This window comes from Lutra lutra, chromosome 3 (genome assembly GCF_902655055.1).
Source record: "Lutra lutra chromosome 3, mLutLut1.2, whole genome shotgun sequence".
NCBI lineage: Eukaryota > Metazoa > Chordata > Mammalia > Carnivora > Mustelidae > Lutra > Lutra lutra.
In genome coordinates this window covers 185126049-185141482 of record NC_062280.1, presented here as the reverse complement: position 1 = coordinate 185141482, position 15434 = coordinate 185126049, and the positions used below count along the sequence as shown (strand labels likewise).

Below are 15434 nucleotides of genomic sequence, written 5' to 3'. Positions count from 1 at the left end.
GAGAACTAAAGGAAGAGCAATGGTCAGATTTTAGATCATGAATGATTGTGCTGGCTGAAAAACAGAGTGGCCTAGAGAGCTGAGGAGGCTTTTGCAATGACACAGGCAAGAAATGCTGGTGGTGTGAATTGGGCAAATTGCAGATGGAATTAAGAAGACCAATTCCAGAGCCATGGGCAGAACATACTTGACTGGAAGTGAGTGGCTGGCTTTGCGGAGTGAAGGGAAAGGGCACCAGAGTGACATGTTCCCCCTTCCATGCTTCAGCTACTTTGGAGACTGTTTCTCTGAGATGGGAAGGAACTACTGGAAAGCTACTGGGAAAGGGGTTTTGATGGATATCTGGGATTCTGAAGTTCATGAGCTTCCTGTTACTCTAAACTATACTTCTATTTTGAGAGATTCCTGGGTACAGGGCAGTATGCTGGGTGACGTGACATTTAGAAAGATCTCTAGTCTTGGACGTTTCAGTCTAGTGGGAATAGAAAACACCCACAGAAAATTCCCAGAAGAGGCAGAACATGTGAAGCGCCATGGCCAAAGTATGAAGTACTCTGGGAGGGAGCCGTCATTAAAGGTTTGGCCAACTGTGACATGATAACCTTTCTGACTATTTCTTCTCAGGAGGGTCAAAGAAGCTAAGACCTTTTTAACCTCCTGCTAAACATCCGTCTCTAAAATTCTGAGTCAGAGTCAGACACACAGGGCTTGGTCTCGCAGCAGGGAACATCATGAGTCCAAATGTGCTGGCTTGTTCACAGCATTCCTGACCCTCATTCGGACTAGATGTCACTCTCCTCTAATTATTCTGAATGGATGTTCAAAGCTATTCAAGGTTTGAACCATCAGACTTCATGCTGTCTTACTATGTCATTCTCTAAAGGCACGACAGGGGTACATGTGAGTACAGTCTGCTAAGGGAATGCCTTGGACCCAGGTTCTGTCTTTATTGCCATCAGTCCGATTTCTACGGCCAATAACCACCTATTGTGCGTTTTTCCTGGGACAAGCAGACCATCCACACTGGCTTTCTCAAATGCCTTCTTCACAGATCCTGTCCTGAGGCTTCCTTCATTCATTCATTCTTTTTCCTTTCATTCATCCCATTCATATCCAAGTTTTTTGAGATCCCACTCTATGCAGGGGGGAAACATGGATGGTGAAGATGATTAAGATACTATCTCTGCAGCCATCAAAACTTGCAATCCATTGTGAGAGATCGGACGTGTATAACTTATGGTATGGAAAGGGAGCGTCTCTTATCTGTTCACCCTTCTAGGATCTACTAGCTAAGGCTGAATGGTGCTATCAGTGGTGTAGTTTCCATTCACTCTGTAATTTCTCTGTGTCAGGCCTCCTGCTAAGTTTTACCTCTACGTCATCACATTTGACTCCGCCACAACCCTAGCTACATGGTGGTCTCCATTTTATGGATGAGGTCATTGAGGCTCCAAGGAGTTAAGCCTCTTCTCCAAGTCCACACATCCAAGTTGAACCCAGAACTCTCTCACTCAATGCTTGTCCCTTAACCTCTCCTCAACCCTTTCCACTGTCTCAAATAAACTTAGCGGTGCTGCTTTATTTTCTCTCTGTGTAGACGAGGCAGAGAAAATAGCTTTTGGAGAATCATTGAAAATGGGGGCCGGAAAGAGAGTGTTGAAATAACACTCAGTGGCCACTGTCATTTCAAGTGAATCTTTTTACCTGCTATTTACATCCTACAGTAGAAATCTGCCAGTTAAATTAAGTTGCAGTGGTGTTTGACTTGCAAAATAATGTCTCATATTTCTATTGAATCTATTAGCTGAATCAGCTGATTTTATTCCTATAATTCAATGTAACATGTTGCTTTCTATTTGTTATCCCCAGGACACTCTTGTAAACAAGATGTTTCCTGTAATGGGTTTTTCTGGTAAAAATCATTTAACAAGCAAATATCTCCAATCTGTGGTAATATGTGCTGACAGCCTCCCAACCATATTTGAAATATGAAGGCAGTGTTTCCAAGATGACTCAAGCCAATTGCTTTAATACTTCAATAAAAATAACTGCTATTAGAAGGTTCAATACTGAAGGCACGTAATTTCGATCCTGGTTCATAAAATTTAATTTGGATTTATTTCAGGATAATGATCATTGAGAAAATTATGTATTGGAATGGTCAGGCACCTGGGTAAGGACCACTAATCCCCTCTGAGAGGTTGCTGGGCTCCAACAGGGTAGCTGGCAATATATATACACACACCATTAATTATTTGCAGGAATATTTTCTGTGACATTGGTCTCAAGGTGCTCTGCTCAAATATCCTACTCAGCAGAATCCCTGCCACACAGCACTTGAGGAAAATGACTTTATATCAAATTGGATTCTCTTTGGCTCTGACCACACGACCAGGTTTCATAGGTTCATTTTTTTTTGGGGGGGGTGGATGATGTCTTGCGATATTTGGATGTTTTTACAATAAATGGATACAATTCCAGTGATCTACCAGAGTGTTATAAGAAAGAATGTAGAGCATGAAATTAATTCAGAACAAAGAATTTTAGAGCCGCAAGAGACCTTTGAGATGATCTCATTTATACCTCACTGTTTACTGAAGTTCTGCAATATATGACTTGCCCAGGTAACAGAGCTGTGGCCCAGAGCAACTTGATTCTTAGTTCAGTGTCAGTTAAATGAACCACGCTGTTTCCACTGAACAAGATGGCCCGAGCTTTGCCTACCGATGGTGACAACGAAATCTCACCTTTGTTGGAACTGTAATAAATGGGGCGTAAGTTCCAGCTCACTTACTCCCACAGCAATCCTATAACTCTTATTTTATTTATGAGAAAAGGGAGGCTCACAAAGATTGGAATAACTTGCCTAGGCTCCATTAGCTAGTGAGTGGGAACTATAGGGTTTGGCCCAGGCATAGGACCTAACTGCCTTTAATGGTAGATGCTGGGTAGAAATCATTCAGCAAGGTCTTGTGAGTACTGTGTATGTGCTAACACAAGTGGCAGCAAGGTACATGTATGTCTTTCTATGTGAAAAGAATTAAGAAAATGAGGAGATGAGGAAGTGGAGATTCAGAAATAGGGACCCTGAAAGGCTGAAGAATAAAGCAAGGGGAATTATTTTTTGGTTGCAAACTGCCTTTGCAATCACTTCAACAATTAGTTTATTTTAGTCAGGATCCCTTGGGACTGGCCATTTTGTGTTTTAAATTTAGTGGTATCCAAATTCCTCAATATGCACTTTCAAAGCACATACTGATTTTAAGAAATCTAAGGTAATTAACTTATCTCTAATAGGAGTGAAATGAATGTTTGTGGTAGGCTTCAAGGACAAACAAAACACATTGTCACTCATTTGCAGTATTGCATTGCTTTTTCATGTTAATAATAGTGGAAATATATACAACCCATTTCTTCAGTTGGCAAGTGAAAATATGAAGTATTTTGCCAAACTGTAATGTTAAAATAATGATCAACATTCATTTTATCTCCCAATAGTAAAAAAGCTTTTTTTTTTTTTTTTTTTTTTTTGGCCTGGTCAATAATAGAACTACTGCATTTCTATGTAATTGCTCTTTTTTTATTTTTTGCATCATTTTTAATGTATGACAACTTATATGAGACTTTCCATCTACAAAATGTTATATGATCTTTCTTTTTTAATCTTGGGAGACATTGTTGAGGAGTTGATTTATGACCCTGCTTGAGTAACCTTGGACATGTCTCTATCTTGTACATTACGGATAAAATGATTCTGCTTTTGCTACCTGAGATTTGAAAAACACTGTCATCTCAAAACCCCCCAAAGATAGTTTTTTGAAAGGTATAATTACTCTAAGGATGAAAAAAGACAGGCATTTTTCATAAGTTCAATTTTGCTATGGTCCCAAGTTGGCAAAATGTATTAATAATAATTGTTGAAGGTAAATTATCCTCTCAAGGACTGGAGATAAGTGTTTGATTGGTGAGACTGTCCTAGATAGTAAATTACAACTGTGTCTAGAGGAAATCACACAGCTTGTTTTTTTCTTTTATCTTCTGTTTTTAATATACTGGTTGGTGGGTGTAAGTCAATTGGAGAAAACATTTATTGCATGTCTGCAAGGTGCCAGGTCCTCCGCTGAGTGCTCAGGATAGCAAGGAGGATAACGTGCAGACTACTGTAAGGAGATCCCAGAATCCATGATGATCGCACGTGACATGATTACGAGTCCCACTGTGAGCTCCACAAGGCAGAACCAGGAGAACTTTGCACCCTTGCCTAGGCCCACATGCCTTTACATGAATGGGATCGGCTCTTTGCCAACTTAAACGATTTCTTCTGATCCTCCCATGATTATTTTAATTGGCTATAACTAAAATCTTGGCTTTTCAGACTCTAATTGCACAAACTGAAAAGTCCACATGACCCTTCCATCCCCTGTCAGGTTACAACTTACTATTTACTTTCTCTTCTCAAACCTCCAGACTGGCTAGTGGCTTCATTCTCCCAGTTCATTCCACTCTTCATGTAAACATTTATCCCAGCACATATTCCCTTCGTTACTACCATGAGTTTACTTATTTGTAAGTGTGCCTCCTTTAAATGGTTTTTCCCCATCATCTTTTGATTCCCCTATACTTGGAAGACGAGTCCATACATTTATGAAAAACAAGTTGTAAGAGTTTGCTGACTTAATGAGTAAATTACCTAGTGTAGAACCATCGGGCTATAACTTCTCAGATATACAAAGCTCACACTTTTCATGCAACCATACAGAGGGGACCTTAAACAAATCAGTTCATCTCTCTCGTCTTTTAATTCTCAAAGAAATAAATTAAAGTATATCAGCCACATGACTGCAAAAATTTCTATCTACTCAAGTTAGATTTGAATGCTTCCTCATTGGCCTCTTTTCCTAACTACAATCTGATTCTAAATTGACAAGCTTCAAAAATTTCAAAATGTTACATGAATGTAATTAAATAGTGCTAATAACTATCATAAAGAGCATCTAATGTGTAGAAGTTGCTTTATATAGAGAGAGGTTTCCACAAGCTGGGATTCTAATATATTTTATCCATCTGTCCATTGGCCCATCCATTGAGTCATTTAATAAATATTTGTTGAATTGCTTAATAAATATTTGTTGTTTCCTAGGAGTTAGGCCTTATTCCAGGCAGTGGAAGAATCTAGGAACTTACTACCTTGTCAACATTTCAAACAATGCTTTTTCCCATGAACTATACAATCTTCAAAATTGTTATTAATGTTCATCATGCAAATCTGTGACCCCTCATGTTGTCTTGGGTCTGTTTCTAGGGACTTTATAACATATATATTTAAATGTAGAAATTCTTTCTTAAAAAGCAGGTATTCTAATGCTTTTACTCTGCTCCATAGTTCAAGAACCACTAAAAGTCTTCAGTTTTATTCTGCACACTGAGAATATTAACTTCAGTTGGGCATTATCTTTCTATCCTTAAAGATCACTTCAAAGCATACTAAATTAAGTAGATTTAAGAATAAAAGAACACTCCACCTGTTTTTGGTTGCATGCTGGGAGTGGATGTTTCAGAAGTTTTTGTAAATTGGAAGTATGCCCTTTAGTTAAACTAGTGTAAACAGAGAGGTATGACTCCTTTCCTCCCTCCTTCTCTCCCTCTCTCTCTCTCTCACACACACAGAATGATCTCTTCCCATGAAAGAACTAAGAATTGAACTATTAGCCTTGGAAAATGGACACATAGATACTCCCTTTCTGGTGTGTTTGTGTCTGAGTGTTAAGAGAACCTAACAGGGTGATGCATGGAAGTGTGGAATCACTATATTGTACACTTGAAACTAATATAACACTGTAGGTTAACTAACTGTAATTAAAATAAAACTTTAAAAAAGAGAGAACCTAACAGGAAAAGAGCCTATAGGGGCTGAGTTGCATGACAGAGAGTGGCTGACATAGACCATTCATGGAAGTAAAGCCAGAATGCATGTATGGGTGTGGGGGGGGGTATCACAGATCGGAAAAATGACAAGTACTGTTCTCAGTAGAGCCTAGATTTCAACCATGATGTTACAGAGGCTACCTTGCCCAGTTATAGCTGCTTGTTGGTGGGAAAACAGACACTGTTGTTTGTTTCCTTCCTTCAGCTGGGTAAATGCTCACAAACAGGGCAACAGTTCTATTAAAAGAGAGTGTGTGAAAGGACAAATATTGTATGCTTTCACTTCTATGAGGCAAATTCATAGAGACAGAAAGTACAATGGTGTTGCCAGGGGTGGATGAAAGTGGGAATAAAGAGTTACTATTGTCTACTGGGCAGAGTTTCAGTATTGCAGGATGAAAAGAGTCCTGTGGATGGATGGATGGTGGTGATAAGGGCACAACTTTATTTAACTTACTGAACTGGACACTTAAAACTGGTTAGGATGGTAAATTTCATGTTACGTGTATTTTACCACAATTAAAAATAATAATAAAAAATTAAGGTAAAAAAAGACTGTCCCACAAAACTGGGATCTACCCTTGTGTATATGGTAAATAATATAATAATTAAGCACAAAAATAAAACATGTGCTACAAGTTATATGTTATTATGCAATATAAAATTATATATAATAGAGATCAATAATATGTGTTACATGTTAGGTAATATATAATTAATATTATAATTAATAACAATAATTAACATAATAACAAAGTAACATCTTTGATGATTTCTTTCAAGGAAAACCAAAATTTCAATAAAAGTTTTTACTTTAAAAAAAGAGAGTGTGCATATACATTTTTAATGATAACGTGATCATATTCCCTTCAAGAAATGTCTTCTTTTCCCAGAAGAACAAAATTAAACTTTTAACAACTTTGCTTCAGTTGAAACACAATAAGTGCCTATACATCAATGGAGTGTTGGAATTAAATGTGACAATCGGTCGTGTCCTGATCAAGAGAGCCTTAGGGTTGCTTTCGGCAGCCACAGCTGTATTCTCTTCCTCTAGGGCTGAAACACACAAATGGCATCTTCCTAGGTTTTCTGGTTTCTGAATTGAAGTTCAAAGATCAGAATAATATCTAAAAAGATGCCTGAGAAGCACATTGTGATTATAAAGACTGGTAAGAAATTCAAACCTGAGATTTAACTACCATGTTAAAAATCCAGATTCCCCAAGACAAATACTTTGCAAGGATAACACTGCCTATATAGAAATATTGCCTGTCACACCTCAGTGTAAGCCTAAATTAAAACTCAAATAAGAACCATGGACGATTCTCTTTGGACTAAAACCATTTGTCTCTTTGATGGTAATAAAAAGTCCAGTGAAAAGCAATACAGCAAAACCCCCTACAAAGCACTTCAAAGAGAAAGAGAAACAATCCCATATATTCTTGGAAAAGGACACTAGAAATTCTATTTAATTATATTTTAACATAAAAAGATCTTTATCTGTTGATTTTACATATATATATATTTATTTATATTAAAAGTTATCAACCAATGATGAAAATCTTTCTTGGACACACAAGCAAGATGAACGCTCTTAGTACCAAACACTGATACTGATACTGTTTGCAATATATGCAAGAAAGCCTCAAGATTAGGCAAATCTTCTAGAAGAATCTGAGGATCAACGAACAAAAAAGCAGTCAGGAAGAAAGCTTTTATAAGCATCTGAATAAAGCCTTTAAACATGGTAGGTGATATTTTAAAGTCACTCACGTTCCTCGAAAGGATGGAAGGTAGGAACTGGGCTAAGTGGATCATCTCCACAGAGCTCAGTTCTACATTTTAAATGGCTCATTTCTTCTTGTAATAATTTTGGATTTTTGCTACTGAGAGAGTTATTAGAAAGGGACGTTTTCCATTCATTATTTAAAATCTGTTGCACCAATCACAAGTGTAATAAGGATGTATCTGCTGTCTGGTGATGTAGTAGAGAAGACAATTTAATTCAATGAGAATTTATTGAGTCTATAATATGTAGGCTGTGTAGGTGATTTGGAATACACGATGAAGAACAAGATATGGTCCCTAGTTTCCAAGCATGATAATATAGTATTATTGTTCCAGTCACAACTTGATATCTGGTCACAAAAAAGCATGCCATAGAATAGTATAGCATAATATATTATGCAACTAAAAACTTATATAAGCAACATGCTAGGAAGAGTTTCTGATTTTCCCCTTCATTCACTGAATGATTTTTGGATTTCTCCCTTTCGTTACTAAGTGCATACTCTTGAATTACAATTAAATTATACTGAATAGGTTGCCATTGAAAAATCCTGATTCTTTCCTCAATTTGACATGTTTGAAACCGATGTTACTTTAACTTATCTCTGCTTTGATTTTTTGATTACTAATGAGATATGCTCAAATCTATTCACATCATTTGATTTTTTTTCTATGAGAGGGTTTGTTATTTGTCTTTTCTTTCCTCAAAGTCCAAAGGTGGCAGTGACATATGAAAATGGCTGTGATTTATCAAAGTAAAATCAAGAGAAATAAAAGTTGCTCCTGGCAGCCTCAAATCCACGATGCCCGGAACATAGACATCTAGTTCTTAGAGGAGCCGAATTTCTGATCACTCTTAAAAGCAGTACTTTTTTTTTTTTTAATTTATTTTAATTTTTTTTCAGTGTTCCAAGATTCATTGTTTATGCACCACACCCAGTGTTCTATGCAATGCGTGCCCTCCTTAATACACATCACGGGGCCCTCCCAATCCCCACCCCCCTCCCTTCCAAAACCCTCAGTTTCTCAGTCCACGGTCTCTCATGGTTTGTCTCCCCTTTCAATTTCCCCCAACTTACTTCTCCTCTCCATCTCCCCATGTCCTCTATGTTATTCCTTTTGCTCCACAAGTAAGTGAAACCATATGATAACTGACTCTCTCTAAAAGCAATACCTTTGGATCTGAATTTCAGGCCCAGCTCTGCCAACCGATTCTTACTTTGAGCCTCAATATCCTCATCCATCAAGTGGGAACATGACAATTCCTCGCTATTTTTGTGAGGATTAATTGAGCCATTGCTCATGAATGCTTAGAATGGCCCTGGCACATGGCGAATAGGAGATAAATGGTAGCTTCATAATTATTACTGTTAATAACAATTTACTCTTGGTTCCAATTCTAAACATATTTTTAAAGCATGTGCAGCTTTGGTTTATCCAAGTCCCCAGTGCCAAACACACATGACTTTAGTGTATTGTGACAGAATTCACACTTACTAATTCAAATTAAAACGCAGTGTGAACTGTAGTAGCATAACATGCTAACGAACACAGAGGAACTGTCAATTCTTGTGTTATTATATCTTGCATTATGTAAATACCCAAACCTGTCTTAGGCAAGGGTTTGTATCGTATTTGCTTGCTCGCTTGCTTACTTGATTTATTTATTTTAGAGAAAGAGAGAGAGAAAGAGCACAAGGAAGGGGCAGAGGGAGGGGAGAGCTCTACTGTCGTCCAGGTGATCATTCTGAAACGCAATCTCACAGTGCATTTGCAAAATTCCTTCATTCGCTCCCTATTGCATTTAGAATGAAAAATAACAAATTCCTCAGCATAACTTTCAGGGTCCTTCATGTCTTGTCTGTGTGCACTTGTGAGCCTTGCCTCTTACCCTCTCTCTCGTTCTCCATTCTCTAGGAACAGCTCAGGGGTTCCCACAGATGCCATGTACCAGTGGAGTTCACTGCCATCGGTCCAAGAAGAGTGCTCGATGTGACAAAGATCACTTATAAAGTAAAATGGGGGGGAAATGATGCTAAACTTACTGAAGATAAAGGATTGTCCTGTATTCTAAAATTATTCCCTTTTCCCCAGTTTTGGTACAAAAAACATCCTATCCTTAAAAAAGTGATGGTAGGAGTAGTTGGTGGTTGTTTAAATGGTCTTAAGTGACAATAAAAATATTTGGTGATAATATCTCCATTTCCTAAATAATTTTTGAAATTTGATTTCTCTACACCACTGAAAAGACTTGGAACAAATGTAGACTTAGAGGTGCTCTTCTTCTGCCTGGACACTACTTCACTTTGGAGGTTGTCTGGCCAACTTACACTCTTTCAGGACTCAACTTGGAGATCAACTCTTTCCAGAGACCCCACATTCCTTTCTGGTGCTTTGGTGCTCACCACTCTGTATTGGGAATCAGTTGTCTGTCTAATTTTCCTGTTATTCTGCCACTTATTTTTGCTAACTCAGTGCCTGATTTAATAAATTCCTACTATAACAAAAAATAAATGATGGATTCTGTGTTTGCACTGGAGTTACTGGTGGGATGGCTGATGCATTAGCCACGTGAATTCATCTCCCACATTAGAGACACAACTCGTAGCGGGTAGGTGGGCCACATGGTCTCACCCTTCCATTCCCCTGTAAGCACTAGTACTGTTCTCTGCATATTTGGTTTTCTTGAAATGCAGACTGAATTAAATTGAACGTAGTGTATGAAGAAAGTACAAAATCAAGACGTTGAAAAATTAAGATAACAAAAGCAAGCTACATGGGGAAAGTCACTTTAGCCAAAAGGCCCTGGACAATTATTTAAAGTAACTAGACTACCTTCAGGGACTCTTTCAAATGCACATATTTAATCATCTAATGTGTAAGTCAAATCTCAGATATAATTAATTCAATGTGCTTCAACTTCCTTTTTTTTTTTTTTTTTGCATATTAGCTTTCATTAGATGAGGCCAATACATCTCCTGGTAGGCCAGTAAGAAAATTTCTATATTTGTAAACGCTAAAAAGAAAGAGAAGAAATTCTGTGAGTATCCCATGATTAGGGCACCTTTGGTTTCAGCTAGAGATGTACCATTTCAATGAATCCAAAAAAGAGCTTAGGTCTATGGCTCCACATTTTTTATTTCTGGGGAAAACACTGTTAGATATTATGGGAGGCAACTGATATTTTGAAGGTCATATGTGTTAGTGCCAATGTTTCTGTTAGGAGTTGGTGACAAGGGGAAGAGGTGATTTCAGGCTTTGATGCTGCACTTTAATTGCTAAGTTAAAGAACAAATTTAATAGACCTCGTGCGATTTGGAAGGAGCAAATCATTTTTTTTTTTTTAGACAGTGAAATTGGAGTACTGTAAGTGGCTTAGACTTTTATAAGAAACCTAGTGAAGAGGAAAGATGGAGAGAGAGGAGAATGGCCCCATGGAGAAACCCAGGAGTCCTCTTAGAGAAACAGCATAATATTCTGAATATAAATTCCCTACAAATACCGTAGCAGAAAATGCAACACTTACACCTTTGCTGAGATGATGAATACGTTTTTTTCTCTGAGGGTTATTTAACACTTTCCATAATTTTATTATAAATGGTCCAATAAAGTGCAACAATAAGTTATGTGCTATATTAGGAGGACAACTCATTTATGACTAATGTGGTAATTTGTAAAACTAATGGGCATGTTTATGAGCATAAGGGGCTCTAAAGAATAAATAAAATACTATCATAGGCAAGACTGAGGCCTCCAGCAAGCAGACGGGGACACATTCTCCCAAGATATCAAAATTTCAAGATAGTTGCCCAACTATGGAAATGCGACCCTTCTTGGGCTCATCAAGGGTAGAAAGACAGATTAGCCCAGGGGAAAGGGAATGCTGAACTTGGCTTTGGGGGCCTGTGTTCCCTCCCTAACACCCTATTAACTGCATTTTCCAGGCTTCAGTTCCCCATCTTTGAAAGGAAGGGATCAAAATGCCCAATCTTTAAAAGACTGCATAATGCTTACAGCCTTTAATTAAATTTAGTAATGCAGCATTCATAGATGAGAATCTGAATTCAACTATTCTCAGCTTGTCACTGTTTTTATGAAAATAAGAAAATGCATCCCAAGGTTACTTTAGAAATACTAGCTTTTAACCGCATTGTAATGCATGTTGAACTTTGCAAACATATCAAGGATACACATATTTATGTTGATTTTGCTGTTTTCTACTGGAAAGTTGTTTTCAGCTGATGATTAATGTCCTAATAACTTGTTTTTTACTATGGCTCCCTGAAAAAAAACATAAAAGGTTTCTTTTATGTATTCATTATGTCTACCTGTCTCGGGCAGGAGGCGGATCAGTTTTGAGGATGAATATCTCACATTCGGTAATGAACACAATGGTTCCATTTATGGCTCCAATCTGGCCTCCTGTCTATGACAGAGGTACTGTTATCAGTAATCCATGAAATGCTTCTTGTTCTTTTAATGAGTTTAACATTCAGCAGAGAGGGGGGAAAAATGCTGTTTGTGTTCTTTTTAGGTACACTAAATTTACTTTCTCACCCTCCTCCCTCCAAATCATAATCATGGAAGAGCTCACACTCACCCTGTAAAAAAATTAAAAAAAAAAAAAAAAGGAAGTCCTAGATTGAAAAATAACACCTGGAAATTTTTTATTTCTAAAAGCTCTTATTTACCTTAGGTTGTGTTTTAATTTTGTTATATAAAAGGAAACAAAGGTCTCAGGTTTAAGCCCGTATGTCATTCATAGGCGAGACCCAGGAATTAATCCTGATATTAAAATTACAATAGAGGATTAACTACTTTCTACTAATGCAGCTTGTGGAAGGTGAAATGACTTCTTTCTCTGTTCATTCTGATTTTTTAGTTTGGCTTTTTATTTTTTAAGTGTGGAGTTTCTTAAGTCATGATATTTTGGCTGTGCTTTTTACATTATGCTTTTTCACATGATAATTTTAAGTTAGAATTTTACAGAGAACAAACCCGTGGCTTGGTGGGGATGGGGGCGGGGGGCTGGGCAGGGAGGGTGGATGGGCAAAATGGGTTATGGGGAGCAGGAAATATGGGCTTCCAGTTAGGGAATGAATAAGTCACAGGAATTAAAGGCACAACATAAGAATATAGTGAATGATATTGTAATAGCGTTGTATGCTGACAGTTGGTGGTTAAGCTTGTGGAGAGCACAGCGTAAGGCATAGAGAAGCTGAATTACCATGCTGTTCCTGAAACTAATGTAATGTTGTGTGTCAACTATACTAAAAAAAAAAAAAAAAAAAAAGAAGAAGAAGTTAGAATTTCATTTAGGGCCATGTATTTTTAAAGCACTTAGGTTTTTGTTTTGTTTTCTTTTTGCAGGGGTGGTCACTGGTTCATATCTGTAGGTTGGATATATACTTGCTCCTTGGTTAACATGGAATTAAGACAAAGCCAGAAAGTCATCTCCTAATTCTTATGTCCATCTTTTTTCTTAGTCCAGTGCCTGAACACAGTAAATACTCTGTGTTTTCTGAATGAATGACAAAAGCTGCTCTTCTCATCCCAGAACAGAGTCCACATTGTGTAGGAATAATAGTTCAGAAGCTGGGCCTGCTTTCAAGTTGACAGTACATTTCACAATGTCCATTACAGGAACATCAAAATCTGATAAAATACTCAAATATACCTGAAGCTTAGTAATTTTATTTTCTTTTACTTCCAGTTACCTTCCAATTCATTCTGCCTACCATTCCTATTGAATCCTAGAACCAACTTTTGGAAATGGCCCATTTACTTTAGAAAACAGACCCATGGGCTGGGTTCTGGTCAGGTATTTCATGGGTACTATAGTTTATTCTAGCTCAGATTTTAACATAATAACAGTGATCTAATCTAAGAAACTAATCGGTACCCAAGAGAATGATTAAGTGGTCTTTGGGTGGGCCATGTAAATGCTGTACCTTTCATATAAGTCTTCTGGAACTGATACTCTAGACTTTAACAGCTACCTTAGGTGAGGAGGTGCGGGTGACAGTAGGTGCCATGAGAGATCCAGGTGAGGCTGCGAGGTGTGTTCTGCTATGAACTGGTAGACATTTTTAGACATGGAAGAGAACTTGGGGTGTCTTCATTTCCTTCATTTTGCAAATACAGAAAATGAGTCCCAGGTAGAGAAGATTACCTAAGGAGCTTCTCCCATGAGACTTGTGTCTTGGTCAGACTAGAACACTCAAGGATGATGACAGTCTCAATGACAAGGATTTTCAAGGTTTGCACATATTCAAAATGGAGAGGCAAACTTTGATGAAAACATGTCATTCCTTTGGCACTTGGTTTTAACCCTGCTGAGGTCATTGAGTGTGAGGAACAGTTTTAGAGAACTGTGAAGGCTGATCCTGTACCAAATACATTTACAGGAAGCCAAGGGGAAACACTCCTTTGGAATCACCCTCCAGCAGGTCTGAGTCCCATCAATTCTGTAGCAGCTTTGCCTCATTGAGTCTCCTGTAGTGCACACCTTAACACCCTAACTGTAAAACCACCACAGCCTCCTCCTGTCTGAAATTACCTTTCACCATGAGTGTTCTCCAAATGTTTCATTTAAAAGGGGGGCAGGGAGAGTCCCAAGGTCAAGTGAGTTTACAGGGAGAATCTATTCCCTCTTTGTGAAAGTCTCTAAGAAATCTTTCTCTCTCCCTTCTCTCTCTCTTACACTCAAATCAAAGATTTCTTAGATTATTAGACTATGAAACCCTTTGTTTCTATTTTCTTTCTTTCTTCCCTTTTCTTTCTTTCTTTTTTTTTTCTTTTGCATAACGTTTTTGTTAATCCAGTGAACATTTACTTAGAACATTTTCACTTGCATTAGCTACTCTCCTTCTTAGACTGACCTTTTGAAGAAGGCCAGCTATATCTTATTTTACTTCTTTGAGAGATAAAGAGAGAGTCATAGACGTGCATGACTTGCTCGGGGTTATGTAATTATTTTGCGATGCAACCAGATCAGATTTGCAGGCTTCTGACTCCAGATTCGGTGCTCTTCTCTATTTACTGGGTAGTGCTTCATTTTTAGACTCTTAAGCCAATTAAAACAAATGATCTATTAAAATTACAGATTTTTCTTAGTAATCTCATGTATATAGAGATTGAAGACCATTCCCAAGACCATCATTTCCCAAATTAATTGACATTCAGACTTGAATAACTCTCTATACTTGTATCATAGAGCTGTGTTAACCAAATGTTTCCAGAATATGGCTTATTAAACCTGTCATTTTAAGTTATTTGTATTTTCAACAATGAGTTAGTACTCTCTACGTAAAGTGAAATAACTATCACAGGCACAGAATAAAAATCTTTATTTTATTATTTGAATTTTTAAAGCCCATTATGAATTGCTAGAGGTAAACTGCACAATAATACCATAAAAATAAAACAGAAAACCTTTAAAGAGGTTTTCTGCATTCCAGAAAATATATACTTATCACAGATCATAAATGCAGTCTCAAATAATTTTAAACATATGGTAAGTTTCTTCTTAAGTACTTATATTTTAGGAACCTTAATTATGCTCTAAATCTTTTTCTTGTCACAGAATAAGTTTGCCTTGAAAATTTGTGTAGGTAGGACTGCTACTTCTTTCCTCATAATATTTATGGGAGTTGGATTGGCTTACAATTTGCAATTCATTAATTCAGAATATAATTCCCCATAACTAAGGAGTCTTGTCT

At 37.4% G+C, this 15434-nt stretch overlaps 1 protein-coding gene across 1 annotated transcript in view; it reads right to left on the bottom strand.

Annotated features, from left to right (window-relative positions):
* Positions 1 to 15434, bottom strand: part of GPC6 (glypican 6) — a 1108998-nt gene that overhangs the window by 237908 nt on the left and 855656 nt on the right. The window lies entirely within an intron of this gene.